The sequence below is a fragment of the Cyanistes caeruleus genome, chromosome 1 (genome assembly GCF_971803275.1).
Source record: "Cyanistes caeruleus chromosome 1, bCyaCae1.hap1.1, whole genome shotgun sequence".
Lineage (NCBI taxonomy): Eukaryota > Metazoa > Chordata > Aves > Passeriformes > Paridae > Cyanistes > Cyanistes caeruleus.
This window is the reverse complement of record NC_141701.1, coordinates 41,748,388-41,763,218: the sequence shown is the minus strand read 5'-3', so window position 1 is coordinate 41,763,218 and position 14,831 is coordinate 41,748,388. Positions and strand designations below refer to the sequence as shown.

The 14,831-nt window shown below is 38.6% G+C and overlaps 1 long non-coding RNA gene across 3 annotated transcripts in view; it reads left to right on the top strand.

Annotated features, from left to right (window-relative positions):
• LOC111925016 (uncharacterized) overlaps nucleotides 1-14,831 on the top strand; it is a 58,976-nt gene that overhangs the window by 36,296 nt on the left and 7,849 nt on the right. The window contains exons 2-3 of one of the 3 annotated variants that reach the window (XR_015286722.1): nucleotides 8,961-9,068; nucleotides 11,714-11,763. The exons of 1 other annotated variant lie outside the window; for it this stretch is intronic. This is a non-coding gene — a long non-coding RNA (uncharacterized LOC111925016). The remainder of the gene's footprint in view (nucleotides 1-8,960; nucleotides 9,069-11,713; nucleotides 11,764-14,831) is intronic. One more of the 3 variants, XR_002862006.2, reaches the window with a different exon arrangement.

Genomic DNA, 14,831 nt, shown 5'->3' with positions numbered 1-14,831 from the left:
CCAGCTCATGTTCTTTTAACACTGAACTTGTCTGTGGTGTTACTCTGACCAATGTCAGTGACAAAATCTCATTGATTTAAAGGAAAGTAGGATGGAGCCCAAAATGCTAATTCTGTTGACTTTTTTGTTGGACTTCAGTTTAACCCTACAGCACTAAATGCTCTTTCATTTCCTATGGCTCAACTTTATCTGTTCATCTCAATACCCCAAGTTTACATGACTCCCTTTTTCATCCCATCAACAAAGAATTATGCTGAATTACGGCTTTGTTACTAAAGGGGAATTGTGTGTTTGAGGTATATTTTTCACAAGGCATTTTGGCCAAGTGGATGAGGTATTAATATGAGAAACTATAAACAAATCTTGGTTTTCTAAACTGCGGATAGAGTGATTGGCTTAATTTGTTTCTATACACTGCCATCTTGAAAACTAAACTGAAGCATCCAAATTAAACAGGAGATGTAAATATTAGCCAGATGTTCCCTGGTGTCAGAACTCTTTTTTGTTTCTTTTTTTTTTTTTCCTGTTAAATGGGTATGCTTTTTTACATCTAACATAATGACCTATGTTTTAGATTTTGGTCCTGGCCTAATGGCTTTTTATCATATGATTATGATATCATCTAATCATGTAAGCGTCATGAGATGCTGTTCAGCTTTGCTGAAGCACATGAGTGTCAAACTGCTTAGTTTAGGCTGAACCATTTGTCTGACTGTCTTAATGTGGGGAGTGAATGTGCTGTTAATTTAGGAAATGCCAGCTGAGGCTGAGAGTTTAGTGAGCCAAGCAAAACAGAGCAGTGACCACAGATTGAAACATTACAGAGTTCCTTAATGGTTCTGTCAAAAAGAAATATAACCTTTTTTTTCCCCTACCGAAGTTGCAATAGTCTTCTGGTGCAAGTAGCAACCAGTAGGGCTTTAGCATTGATAAACACGGATGGAAAAGACAGGCACTTGACTTAGCTTTTGGTTAATGCTTTTTCCTGAAGACATTTGTTTGAATTTGATGGTAGTGAAGCTTTTGGTTCCATTCCTCACATTTAATATTACGAGGCAAATGACTGCAGCTACTAGTAGATCAGGATTTATCAGATACAAATGGAAGATTTTCAATGTAATTAAAACTGTAACACTGACTTTATGAATTTAATGCAAATGAAGAAAGCAAAATGACAACTCTTTATTGTTTTTATTTTTCCTTGATAGCTTTGCTCAGAAACATGGTCTTTTTAGGTTTCCTTTAGTGCAGGTCTAGATTTGTGAGATACTGAGAAGCCTCAAGAACCTTGAATCTTCTTGAAGAACCTAAGCACTGACAAACCTCCATGAATTTGGCCAAAGAGCTTGAACAGGAGTTTGGGGTTCTGCTGAGAGGGTTTTCTGCAACAATCCTTACTATAAGACCCCTTTGTTCCTGAGTGGCATGTCTGAAAGGGCTCTTTTGCTTTAGTGTTGCTTTCTGTTTACTGATCTCTTCAAAATTTTGCTGAGCTTGGTTGGGACAAGAAATAGTTTTGTGGTTTCTGCTTAGCACCCCAAGGACTTTGCTGGGTGAAAGAGAGAAAGCTTAATAAATAGAACCACTATTATTGTTCTTTATCTGTCCAAAGCTTTGTTAGAGCAAAGAGGCTTGCCTGTGAACTCTCCTCTGCAGAAATTCTCATCACTTAGGCCATTTAAAAATAGACTGGACAAAGCACTAGGGAGCACACTGCAGAGGGCAAGCCTGCACTGTCAGTAAGAGGGACTAGATGACTTTCCCATATCTGTGCTATTTTATTGTAGTGAGGTAATATGTTACCATTGTGTCCTCTAAGGCAACAAAAAGAAATAAATTAATCTCAAATGCACATCTGCCCTGAGATTTCCACCAGAGTCAAGCATCTGGAAATGACCAACTAAGAATATTGCTATTAGTGAATTGCAAGATATCCTTCACAGTAAGGAACATCAGTGCTTCAAAGCAAGGCTTTGAAGGTCCTTCCAGCTTATGGGAAAGCATTTTCCAAATCATCCTTGTGAAAATGATGTAAATGGTCTCTTTTCGCCTTCTCTGACAAAAGGTGTGAATTGCCTCCAGTGACACTGCCTCCATCCATCTTGCCAGTATATGAAGTATGCAGCTGTGTGAAACAAAGGAGGTGGATGCCACATCCACTCCCAGAAGGTTCTCATTGCATTGCAGTATCAGGCTTTATTTTGGTTTATTCCTTTATTGCCTGGAGTATGTGAAAGAAATTAGGCTGTATTTCTTGTAGAGGAAAATGTGTATCTGTGGAAACAAGTGCACCAGAAGGAATGGATCAAAATCTAAAGAAGCCTTTAATTTTGTTACTAAAGACACTTTATATTCTGTAAAGCATGTTTTATAGCACTTAAAATAAGCAGAGTGGGCCTTTAAAATCGTTGTTTGTTTGGCCTCATACATTAGGCAAAAGGTCATCACTGGGTTTGAATTTTGAGAGGCCCCCTGTACAGCTGGCTGAAAAGATGGGATTTCATAGTGGTAAATTAACCATTCTGAACAATCCCAAACATGCAAACCACCACAGATGAATTAGCAAGATGTGCAGGTGCCACAGATGACTAACTTGTTATACTTCTCACCACCTCCCTCTCTCCTTCCTCAGAATCTCTTTGTTTCATGTATGAAATGATGTTTTAAAAATCTCAGTAACTGGGCCCATCTCTGTATGTGCCCAGGAAGATTCGTACTCCATTATTAGAGATTATTAATTTGTAGCTCCCCGTTCCACAGTAGTCCTAAGAAAAAGTGCCACCACTCACAAGAAGATCAGAAATGTGTTCAATTCATGTTTAATCCTTGTTTATGTTGCCTACCTAATGTTTTCTGAAATAATATAGTGCAAGTTCTAGACTTGGAGTCCCCAAAACCCCAAAATATAGCCTCCAGTCAAACTGGTTTTGCCCTGGTCTTGTTAAAAAATTACACAGTGAAGAAAATACTTAATTGCACCCTGCATATAGAGACAGAATGTTTGTTTTCCATTTAATATTTTGCAAAGTCTACACAATATAATTATTTCATGAAATACTTTGGTTTTTTTTTGTAATTCAAACTGTAGTGACAGGAGGAGGGGTAGTGTTTAAAGTGAAAGAGAGGAAATTTAGATTAGGTGCACAGAAGAAATTCTTCATTGTGAGGGTGGTGAGGCTCTGGGACAGGTTGTCCAGAGAAGTTGTGGACACCCCATTTCTGGCAATGTTCAAGGACAAGTTGGATGGAGCTTTGAGCAACCTGGTTTAGTGGGAGATGTCCCTGCCAGTGACAGGAGGGTTCAAAGTAGATGATCTTTAAGACCCCTTCCAACACAAACCAGTCTATGATTCTATAACTCTATAATAATACTTCAAGAATCTCCTTGTGATTAAAGTGTGATGAGACTGTCCCTTTAACTGCCTCTCAGTTCTACCATTATTTCTGCAATGTTAATTTTTAAAATGATAGCACTTTTATTATCTCAGGTTTGCAATCGCAGCAGCCGTATTATCAATGTTTCACTTAAGTATTATTAGTCACAAAATGCTGATATCACCAAAGCCCTGTGATAAATGAAACTCTCTTACAGTATCACCAGTTATACAAGTCCCATTTAAAGCATTTACAAATCACAGATAAAACACTGGTTAAAAAAATAAAACAAAACAAAAAATCCCAACCAACCTCCCTCCCTCCAGAATAAAAAAATCTACTCCAAAAAGCCAAACAAATACCCAAATATACAAGGAATGAAGATCCTGCAAGAAAAATTGTATAGCTGCAAGATGGAACTAAGACTGACCTTCATCACAGCGACACAACACTTGTGCCTATCACCTCGTGCGACTTCACAACTGCCCAGAGCGGGAGATGTAAAACACTCTCCCCTGCATATCTCCCCAGAGTGCACTGCAGCTGAACTAAGTAATGTCTCAACTATTTTCTGAACCTATCCAAGATAGGAGTTGAAATCCATCCAGGTCCAAAAGGCTGTAACCACTTTAATCAAGGTTTTTGTGCTCCCCTGGCAGCACCTTTGCCATGGACTCAGAACAGTTCTGGGTGTGAGCACTGCAAAGGATACAAAGGCCATGGGAAGAACTGTAAACTCCTAACTTACCAACATCTTCTACTTTTAACATGTTGGACAAACAGTGTGAATTATCTATAGGCTTTACTCTAGCTGTAAATCTGCACTGCTGCCCAATGCTTCAGCCAGGGCTTGAGAACTGGATTTCAGAGGTACTTTGGGGGCAATATCCTGGAATGACCTTTCAAAGACGTAGTGAACAGAAAAGGCTACAACATTGCTAAAAGAAGAGATCTTCATGTTTAGAGAAAAGACAATTCAGGATTTAAAAGTGCAAGTTTGTAAAAGGGTGATCTACTGGTATTCCCAAGGGGATGTGTGATTTCTGTTTGTTGTATTATTGTTTTATACCATATTTACACTGGCCAGGAAGGAATTCCCATTTCCTTTTCTCCCTTGATGTATATCTTGGTCTCTACAGTGTTTATTTATTTTCATTCCTTTGAAGCATTTAGTCACTGGCCATGGCTAGAGACAGGTGAATGGATGCACTAATAGCAGCTGCCAGGTATTTGCATGGCTTTTGGTCCTCACACAGCATCAAACCCACGTGCCATCTTGGCATCAAAATCCACTGCTCTCTTTCCAGAGGTTGTACTGGCAGAGAATTTTCAATGTCTATATTTTTATTTCCTCTGCTATGGATTTAATCCCACAAATCACCTGTTGTGACAGACTATGGATGATGGCAATGCCTTTAGTTGACCTCTTCATTTTCTCGTCACATTAATCATCATGACTCTTAGCCTTTTTCTGTTGGCCCTAAGTTTGCTGCAGAGTTATAACAACCATTCAGAGTGGAACAAAATACAGAAAGGCCTTTTAGTTGCCTGCAGTTTCTGAAACCACATAATGTTTTGACACCACAAAATCTGTACAAGAAATCCCTATAATTACGCAACATCACTCCTAGAATCTGATTCATGGTATCCTCATAGAAAGTATAAACCTGTTCTGTTTTATATAAAGGTGACTTAACAGTGTTTGAAAAACAAAAAAAAAATCTCTGAGAATCTGGACTAGTCAAATAAGGCAGAATTAATATATTTGTTATTACTACTGCTTTGACTGTCTTACAAAAACATAACAAACACCACTGATCTTAACAAAGACAACAGGAGTTCAGTATGAGATACAGAAAATGCTGAAAAACAAAATATTTTGTCCTATTTTGCAAGGTAAAATATCATTAGAATCTTGTCCTTGCTGTACAATATTAACTGCAGGCTCCTAATATGCCCTACCTGGAACTGCAATAAACTCTGCTCATCTTTGTGACTGCAGCTGAATATTTCTCTTTAGAAACTATGGGTAGAGTGTATGTAATTGCCTCAAAGAAGGAGGTACATAGGCTCAGAAAGTTTACATTTACATTTCCCAAATTCACAGAGACTCTTGTAGCAAGGCCACAGAAAATTTTCTCAGGGCTTCCAGGTGCCATTTGACTACTACAGACACAAAGTTACATTTCCTATGATTTAAGCCAATAATTACATCAAGGATATGTTGATCAGGAAGAGTTAGTCAAGGTTTTTTGTGAGTTTATGTCTCAGTAGATGCTAACTAACATTTAGAGAATTACTATGGCATTAGGATTTTACTGAAAAATACAACAAAGACTTTAAAAAGCATGTACAAATAGGCACAATTATGTACACTACAGGAAAAAATTCATGTTGCAAGACAGAAGTGGGAAGTTTTAATTTATGATAGCTGAAGGAATATGAGTTTACTAATGACAGGATTTCCCTCTTTCATAAGATCACAGTAGTACAAATAGAGGTGACATATTGCTTCACTGAGAACTATAAAGTGCAGGTTTGTCTTATGCAGTGGTCTGCAGCAGTTGTTTGCAGACGGAAAAATGTAGGAGTAAGGTGAGGAGCTGCAGACAAATCTTAATGTCTGCACAAGGTTCCAGGCCTTAAGGTTTCGGAAGTCTATTTTTAAACTTAGTTTCTTTGAAAAACAGGGGCCTGCGACGAATGCTTGTCATTATGGTATAATGATCTATCTTCTTGCCAGAGTATTTGGGGATTACATTTCACAGAGAAGCAGAGCTATCTGCCAGAGATTGTTCTTCATGTTTGTATCTGTTTTCTCTCTTTCCCAGTAAAGTCTATGGCCTTCCATAGCTCCTAAGGCTTTAAAACTGTGCAAATGTCTTCTATTCCAGATTTCCACATACCTGTCTCTGCCCAAGCTGGCTGTCCCTGCTCAGGGAGCTTAGTGTGTCAGGAGCCAGCATCCTTCTGGTGCTGGTGTTCAAGCAGCTCCTTGCTGGGAAGCTCGCCTAAGTCTGCCCAAATGGTCTGGGTATCAGCAAAGATCATTGATAGACTGAGCTAATACAATCAACTTCAAGAGAAAACGATAGAAAGTAAAAGGAAAAATGCCCCCTGTTCAAGGATACTTGGCTAGATACCATTCCACAAACAATACCACAATTAAAGACCTCTGAGCAAAGGAAATGAATCTTCATTGCCCTGATTTCATGCTCAGCTTCCAATTTCACGTAGTTCTAGATAGGGAGGAGGTATTAGTGCATTAGTATTCAATATGTTTGTATGCTATGCCAGCAGAACGTTGTGTGGCTTCTGAGACAGGTGACAGCCCTCCAAACCCTCTGGAGTAGAGAGCCAAAAAGCTCTGTGAATGACAAAAGACCTCTGTGGGTACCATATGATCTCCATTTTCTGTGTGTGATATGGCAAATGCATGAGCTGCCTACTGGCTATGAAAATACTTGGAAAATTTTTCACATATGGGGGCTTAAGCATATGATTGCACCATAACATGATAAGTTACACATGTCTGGGCACTGAAGAATTTTGATTGTGATACTCAGGTGCATATTAGCCCTGAGGTCTCAAATCCTTTCCATGAGGTGATGCATTCCTCCAATCCTAAACAGCTCTCCACTGTGAATCAAATACTTCACAGTGATGAGGACTATTTTTCCATGGGTTTATTTATAGAAAGGAATTATTTTCTCACGTGTTTTATCTATCGGTTATACAGTCTGACTGAGAGCGATGCTTCATGTATAAGACAAGTAGATCCACCAGTCAAAGCTTGCTATTCCCTTACAGCAGAGATGTAGACAAATGTGCTTTGTAACTGTGACTGTAAAATACTTGAAAGTAGGATTTGAAACAGCCAGGAGAAGTAATGTAACAGAATTTAAATGAGAGAAGCAGATTGGTGAAAAGCACAACCGATATGTCCTTCCTATCTTGGCAGTTTTAGGGTCCCAAATACAAGTTTCTCTGTTTTTATTCTCTCCTTTGCTTGACATACAAAAACTTGCAGCAGTAAAAGGAGAGCTAGGGAGAATGAAACTGTAAGTAGATAAGAAGACTTCTGTATGATAGAAGCATTGCATACTTGATCTACTCCTTATCTTTTGGGAAATAAAATGAACAGGAGGATGCATGCTAAATTTGAAACAGGGGTCAGACTCCTTCCAATTTACAAGAACTGTTCCAGATTAAATGGTCTGTTCAGACTTGGAGATTATTTTGGATGGAAAGAACTAGAAAAGCACTCTTGCTGTTTTTTAAAATACTCTTACTGCGTTGGTTTCAAAACTCAGAAAGAAAACCAAAACTGTGTGTAAAATACCCCTCGAAATACATCAACACACCAAGTGAAGTGGATTTAGCAGTGATATAAAGTGATCACAAATCGCAATTAAAAACACTTCAGGGAAGACAAAGTATTAGTTTTTTCTTGGTTTTTCAAGACCTAGTTTTAACAATGTGCTTAATAGTCTGCCTACATTTAGGCATGTAATTTAAGTAAATTGGGTCTAAATTAAATTGCTGGCAACAAACAGCAAACTGTGTTTTCAGAAATACATCAACAGTTTTTTAAGATGGTTATTGTTAGTCACGGCAGGGTAGCTCACTGTACTTCTCAGTCTCCTCAGTTTATTCTGTATCCTGATTTGATTCTGCAAAAGTCATTGGGCTCCTCTACCTGCTTGCCTAAAGAAGCAGTTCACATATATCTTCAAGCTCCAAGTTTTGCTCTTGTTCAACGGAAGGCTGAAAACTCAAAATAACTTCAATTTCACACAGTGTTAGTACAAAACTTTTTGGGACTGTGACTAAATCTGCACTTCTGCAGTCAATTGTGGCCACATTAGGGCCATTATCAACTCAGGCAGTTACTGAAAACACTAAAATAAAGTTTCACACTACTTGTCCTGCTGATGTGTTTACCAGGCCATATTATCTCCTCCACATGAATCCAGATATTGGGGATGCTGTTAGGCAGTCATAAAGAAAGAAAACCAAGAAGACAAGAACTACCTCCTTCCCCACACTCCTGCCCTCCCCCTAGCTCTTCCCCTCTGATCTTTAGTGAGCTTCTTTTTTAGACAGGGGTGTAAAACCAAATTTAGTTCTCTGTTACGCTGGTGTGTATCTGATTAAACCCACTGCCATCATGAGAGATTTTCTGGTTTTACACTGTTATAGGAGATAGTAACTTTTGGCAACAACCTTTATGTAGTATAGTGTAAACAGCTTGCTCTCATGCAAACAAATTACAAAATTGTGTATAGAGCAAGAGAATCCCTGCTTTTAAGCTGTCGTTCTCAGGAAGAGGAATTAAGTCATCCAACTTGGATATGTGTAATCCTCTTGAATTCTTTAAATTTACAACTTTCTATCGCTGTGTAAACTTGACTTTCCTTGTTGAGATGCTGCTCTCTAATTGTTTGCTTCTTGAGGATATGATTTTAAAAGATCATACTGTATCTAGTCATCTTCACCATCTGATGCAATTTAAGGAAAAGAAAAAAAGACCATTAAATATAGTTAACACAGCTTGGCTCTGTCTTCTTGTTACTCCCCTACAGGCAATGGAAAAGGAGCCCAGAAAACAATTTGTTTATTATAAGCAGGTCAGTCCTCGAGGGGACTCATGGAATCACGCAGTGGGAGAGGACAATCATGGCACTGAAATGGTGGGTAATTTTATTTGTTCCACTTGATGGTCACAGTGGCATCATGCTGGCCAATTACTCTTGAGTCAGCAGGTTTCAGAGGTTAAGACCCCCTTGTGGGTTGCAGCACTGCAGGCAAAGTATTCAGGCCAGATTGAAACCGTTTCAAGAGCAGAGACGCCAGCCGCCTTCTCCCTTGGAGTTCTCCTTTTTCAACTGTGTACGAGACATACATGTGATAAAATAGGCATGTCTCTAGCATCGAGACAGCTTAATTATTGAGAGTGGAAAAAATGCCAGCTTCAGATAAAGAAAGGAAGAAAATCAGCCAGAGAGACAGGCTATGCTGAGGAGGCATGAAGTGAACAAATATTGCAAACTTCGACACCAGGCTCCAAAGGAAAGATCATGTCTGGGAATAATCCTCATGCCAATAGTCTACTAGTGTTTCAAGGCTGCTGAACCTTTCACAATTTCATCACATTTTTCTCCAGTGGAAATGTTTCAAGCTACTTCTTCAGTGATCTGTAATTCTAAGGGGAAAAACAGCAGCAAAGCATTTGCTTTACCAGTAGAACCTGCCACAAGTGATTGGGCAGAGGCGGATATGAAAACCAAGAGAGCAGAAATAATGTGTGTAAGGGAATTGGGCAGGAGAGTTGTCCAGGACAGGCTGAAATTGTTCCATTAAGCTTAGATGAAATTCATTAAGTGACTCACATTTCATTTGGATTGGGGTATGGGAAGCAAGGAAGTGGCATTTTATCCTCTTAATGATAATACTACTGTTATGATCTCAGAAACAGGGGAGGCTTCTCAGGCTTAAGCTCTGTTGTGTATGTGACATTTCAGGCTTAAAACATCTCAAGTGTATATTTCCTGTCAGAAATATTATGCTGTGAGAGCTATTCAGTTTCTGAAGGATTCACTGGAGAGTTAAGATCCCTGCTTTAATGTTTTTTTTTTTGCTAACATCATGCCAGTTTGCAGTTTCTGGAAAACATCTCAAGAATCTTAGAACCAAGACATAGATATATTATTATGATTAACAGTGGTGCTAATTTATCCAGAGCCTGCTCTTATGAGACAGAAATGATCAGTGGGACTCTGATGTCTTGCTCTGCAGATCTGGATCGATGACATTTTAAGCTTAATATAAATGTCAAGCTATTCGAATTTGCAGAAAATATTGGGATGTAGTGGAATGAGACAAAATGTATATAATCAGGATTTTAATTTTTAATAATTTTATTATTAGGAGTAATTTTTCCTTCTTCAGCAATAGGAGGTTATGAGAAAACTTTGATCATGACAAATCCTGCAACTAACTTTTACAGATCAAAATGCATTTTGATCTGTAAAACACTGGTGCATTGCTCTTTTTTGGAAGAGATTTCCCAATGAAAGGAGGAATCCAAAGCAGGAAGTTTTTTTAATGCTCTTCATTCCTCTAGCACCACTTTATATGACACAGACACTGGAAAAGTCTCACAATGGCAAGTGCTCACACTGTGGCTGTAGAAAGCCATGTATTTGGGCATCAAAAGTGAAGTGAACCTCAACTCAAACTCTTGTAAATCAGGTACATTTTACACTGCAGTGAATTGAACAGCCGCAGAAAGTTAAACACATACTTGCTTGAGCTGCTTTCTAAGGTCACTGTGAGTGTTCAGCCATTGTCACAGAGTTCTAATGAACAAAGGGCATGTGAGAATTCATTAAAAAAATGAAGAGAATAACTTTAACATCTTAATAACGATCTCTTTAACAGCCTGGGAATCTTTTCATTTGGCAGTTCAGAACGTGAAACAGAACCTATGAGAAAGATCAGAACCAGTCTTTTCCAGTTGTGTTTAACTGCTTGAACTACACATTCACTTCTCCTCCTAGAGAGCTGTCAATTAACCCCTGCACAACACACTCAGGCAGTGAGTCTGTACAGTTCAGAGGTAGTCCTTCTCTCAGCTGCACCTGAAACACTACTTCATCTTCCAGATTTTGCTCCTGCCTATTTTACAACCTTGGATTTCAAACCAGGGAAGATGCTAGACAAAGAGTAAATTAGCCTGAAGAAAGAGCTCTGGGAGGAGGGAAACTAGAGGAAGTATTTAATTTCTCTTTCCACTGCTATTAATAAAATACCAAATAGGAATATATACTTTTCATTCTTTACACTAGTGGAACAAGAGATATTGCTAAGAACAGTATCATTTCTTTGGTTTAATTGGATACATTGTTTTATTAAGTGTGTATAGTTAGAATATCATGTTTTAGAGATGATTGTCAGTAATGGTATAGAGCTTGTTGTGCTTTGGATTCTCTGGGAAAAATAAGGCATAATTAATTGTAAATACTCAAGTTCATTTTGATGGCCAGTATTTTCAACTTTGGTTGAGGAAGCTCTCTTTATGAGACAAAAAACCTGAAGGAATAACTGATACATGCAGCAAATTTGTAAATCAATAAAAGAATCAATAGGAATGTCTTCCTACTCTACTGAAACAGGCTTAAATAGATTGTGTATCAAATTAAAAGAAAAGATGAGTGGTGAATTTGCCTAATTTTCCCAAATCAGGATAAGAAACTTAATCTCTTTTAAAGGCTTTTACCATAAATAGATCACAATAAAAAATAAATAAGACATGAGAATATATTTTTAATTATAGGAACCTGTATTTCAACATCCAGCTTGCTGTCTATTCCCAATGCTTATTTGGTAAGTTTGTCTAATATTATGATTTTTCTGGGACCTGCAGGATGGGATGATAAGAAACATGTCGATGAGTAATAGAAAGAAAAAAATGTAGTGGTTTGTGGGATTTCCAATCTTGTCATACACTTCTGCTGAAAGGTTGTGTAAGATTTTATCATTTACTTCACCAAAATAAAATAGCAATTAAATAATTAAATACACCGAGAACATTTCAGGGAACCATGAAATAAATATCTGTACAAAAGTTTGTTTTTTTTGTTTTTTTTTTTTTTTAATGATATACTGTACAAATTATTAGGGCAAAAATCTGTCACACAGAAAAGATATTTCAGCCCTTAGGTATATTCATGAATATGCAGAAACAACCTCAGACGTGGAGAGTCTCAGCAATCTGTTGTAAACATGTGTCCTTGTGTATGGATTTTCATGTACGTACAGGTATAGATGGATAAAGATCTACTGAACTTAATGCTTCAGGGGAAAACAATTCAGGACTTCAATAAATTTCACTTGGAAGACTTATTTCTGAGACATCTTGAAGTCAGGTTGATAACATATGGAATTAGCCCATCTCCTACACATCTCAGACAAATCTGCACCTAGTCCCCTCAGTAAATGTCGCTTATTTGGGACTTCACCACTGTGACAATAAAAAGAATAAGAAATCTTGCCTTGCAAATTAAAACCTCTGTGAATAGCTGGCAAAGGAGAAAATACATGATTAGTCATTGCTGAAATGCCTCTTCATGTGAGGGGAAAGCACATGATTTCACATCCAGTCACACTGCTGCCACACACATCCATCAATTCTGTTTTACCTCAATAGAATGAAAACAAGGCTAGAATTTAGAAGGGTTCAGTAACTTGAATTAAGACCATAACTGAATTTGAAGTTCTGTGGCTGGAACAATAAATACATTTCATAAATCTGATCCGAAGGAATTTAATTTTTCTCTAGGGCTTTTTTGTTCACATGAAAGAATAATTCCCTCCCCCAACTTTCTTTTTTATTACCTAACTTTTAACCATAGAATTGAAGAATTCCTGGTGTTGGAAGGCATATCTGGAGATTGTTTCATTGAAGCCCCCTGTTCAAGCATGGCCAGCTAGAGAAGGTTTCCCAGGATGCTGTCTGGTTGGGTTTGTAATATCTCCAAGGATGAACACTCCACAGCCTCTCTGAGCAACCTGGCACAACTGTTCCAGTGCCAGTGTTGCATTCAAGTTATATCTTTGCAGCTGCCCACAATAAAAGGTCAGGAGGTATAAGACAGTATTCACATGTCAGAAAGAAGTCATCCTCTTGTACCGATTCATGGCCTGCTGTGAGCATTTGTATCTGGTTAGTCCTGGGAACTTCTGGTAGAATTTGAATCAGTTTTTCTCCTTCAAGTCATCCAAAAACTTCTGCAAAGTATCCAGGTGCAAAAAGGAAAAAAAAAGGAGGTTGGGCTCTGACTTATGTGCATCAATCCAGGCACAGTCCAGGGAGAGAGATTCAAGCCAACATTATGCCTGATAGGAGAGTTTAAATTTTAATTTAGAGCATTGATGACACCTCCCAAATTTGCTATTCAAGTCAGGATGCACAAGGCTAGATTTTATGTAGACCAGCATTTAAGTGTGGTTTTCTTCCTAAAAGCTTCTGAAACCCTTTTAAAAATAGCAGTAGAAAGGTGGAAAGCTTTTGCTGTTAAGCCACTGCCTGCAACTCTTCAGGTCTGTTCTCCTGTGAGTTTTCCACATAAAATTTGCAGAATGACAGCTACCTGTGGAATGGAGAAGCCTGAAGGACAAGCCACATGCAGATCTACTACTGTCCTTTCTTTGAAACACATCCAACATGCTGCAAAACACACCATTTCCACACTGCCTTTGGAAAATATTTTCTTGACAGAAACATTTTTGACCTTTGGTCTATAGAAAGTAGATACAATATTAATAAAATTAGCTCCAACTAATTAAATTCCCACATTACAGTGTTCGTTGTCCCCTACTGTAGGAGAGGAAATCTACTGAAACACACCTTGTTTATCTGATCAAGATTTCCTCTGTAGGAAAGTGACTTTGCCCACCAATGTTTTGCCCTGATGCACAGTGTGAATGTAGCCAGATGTGGATGGACCTAGAGACTGGGTCTGTGGGGTACACAGGGAAAAGCACCCACCTTCTCCTGTGGATAGAGCCTTGAGAATCGGCTTTCCTGTTAGCTGTTACCCCCTGACCTTTCCAGCATTTGTCTGGCATGTTCTGCAGCCACTACTTAGTGGGGAGCCAGAAAAGAGAAGACTGTGTCTATTCACTGGAACGTGGTGCTTTGAAAACTCCAGCATAAAACTAGCTCTGCACTTGGCAGCTGGATGCTGGATGTGTGCTGTATGGGATGAGAGGTTATAATTCACAGCTCCTGGGCTGAGGTGTGGATGAAGGAGGGTTGGATTTGTGATGATTATCCTTTGCATGTGTAAGAGGAGTCTTATCTCTCATCGTTATCTCTGTTAGAACGTGGACTGCAGAGCTGCATGGCTTAGATTCCTCTTTTTCAGAGCATCTGTGTAGGAGTTTTATATTTGTCTTGATTTTCCAGAAGGTTTCAGAGTGTTTAGAAAATGTAAAACTTCATAGTTTCTGTGAATTCTGGCTTCAGTGAAAATTTGGAATAGGTCTGATGTGGTGCTGTGAGTGCTCTGCGCAGCTGTATTGCTTACACCTGGTAAGACCAGTGTTTCCTGAATGCATCAGATTTCCTGAGCACACATGATGTATTAATGTGCACAGGAAGATACCTGGTTCTTTATTTTGCTCTGCTGAGGCTTACTGAACATATAGGAGAAACCCAACCCCAAAACCTCAGCTGTGTCCCAACTTAATTTCTGCTAGAGAAAGGATGATGCAGGTGCGTGGTAAACCTACACAGGGACATTGTAGTCATGTGCTGCCATTAAAGAGTCAGGGAAAAGTTTGAGTAGACAATAAAACCTGACTGTATTCCATAAGCATAAGGAAGATTTCTTGACTAATATGGGAACAATGTGCCAGCATGTTGGCTCTGGAAGTCAGTCCACAGGATG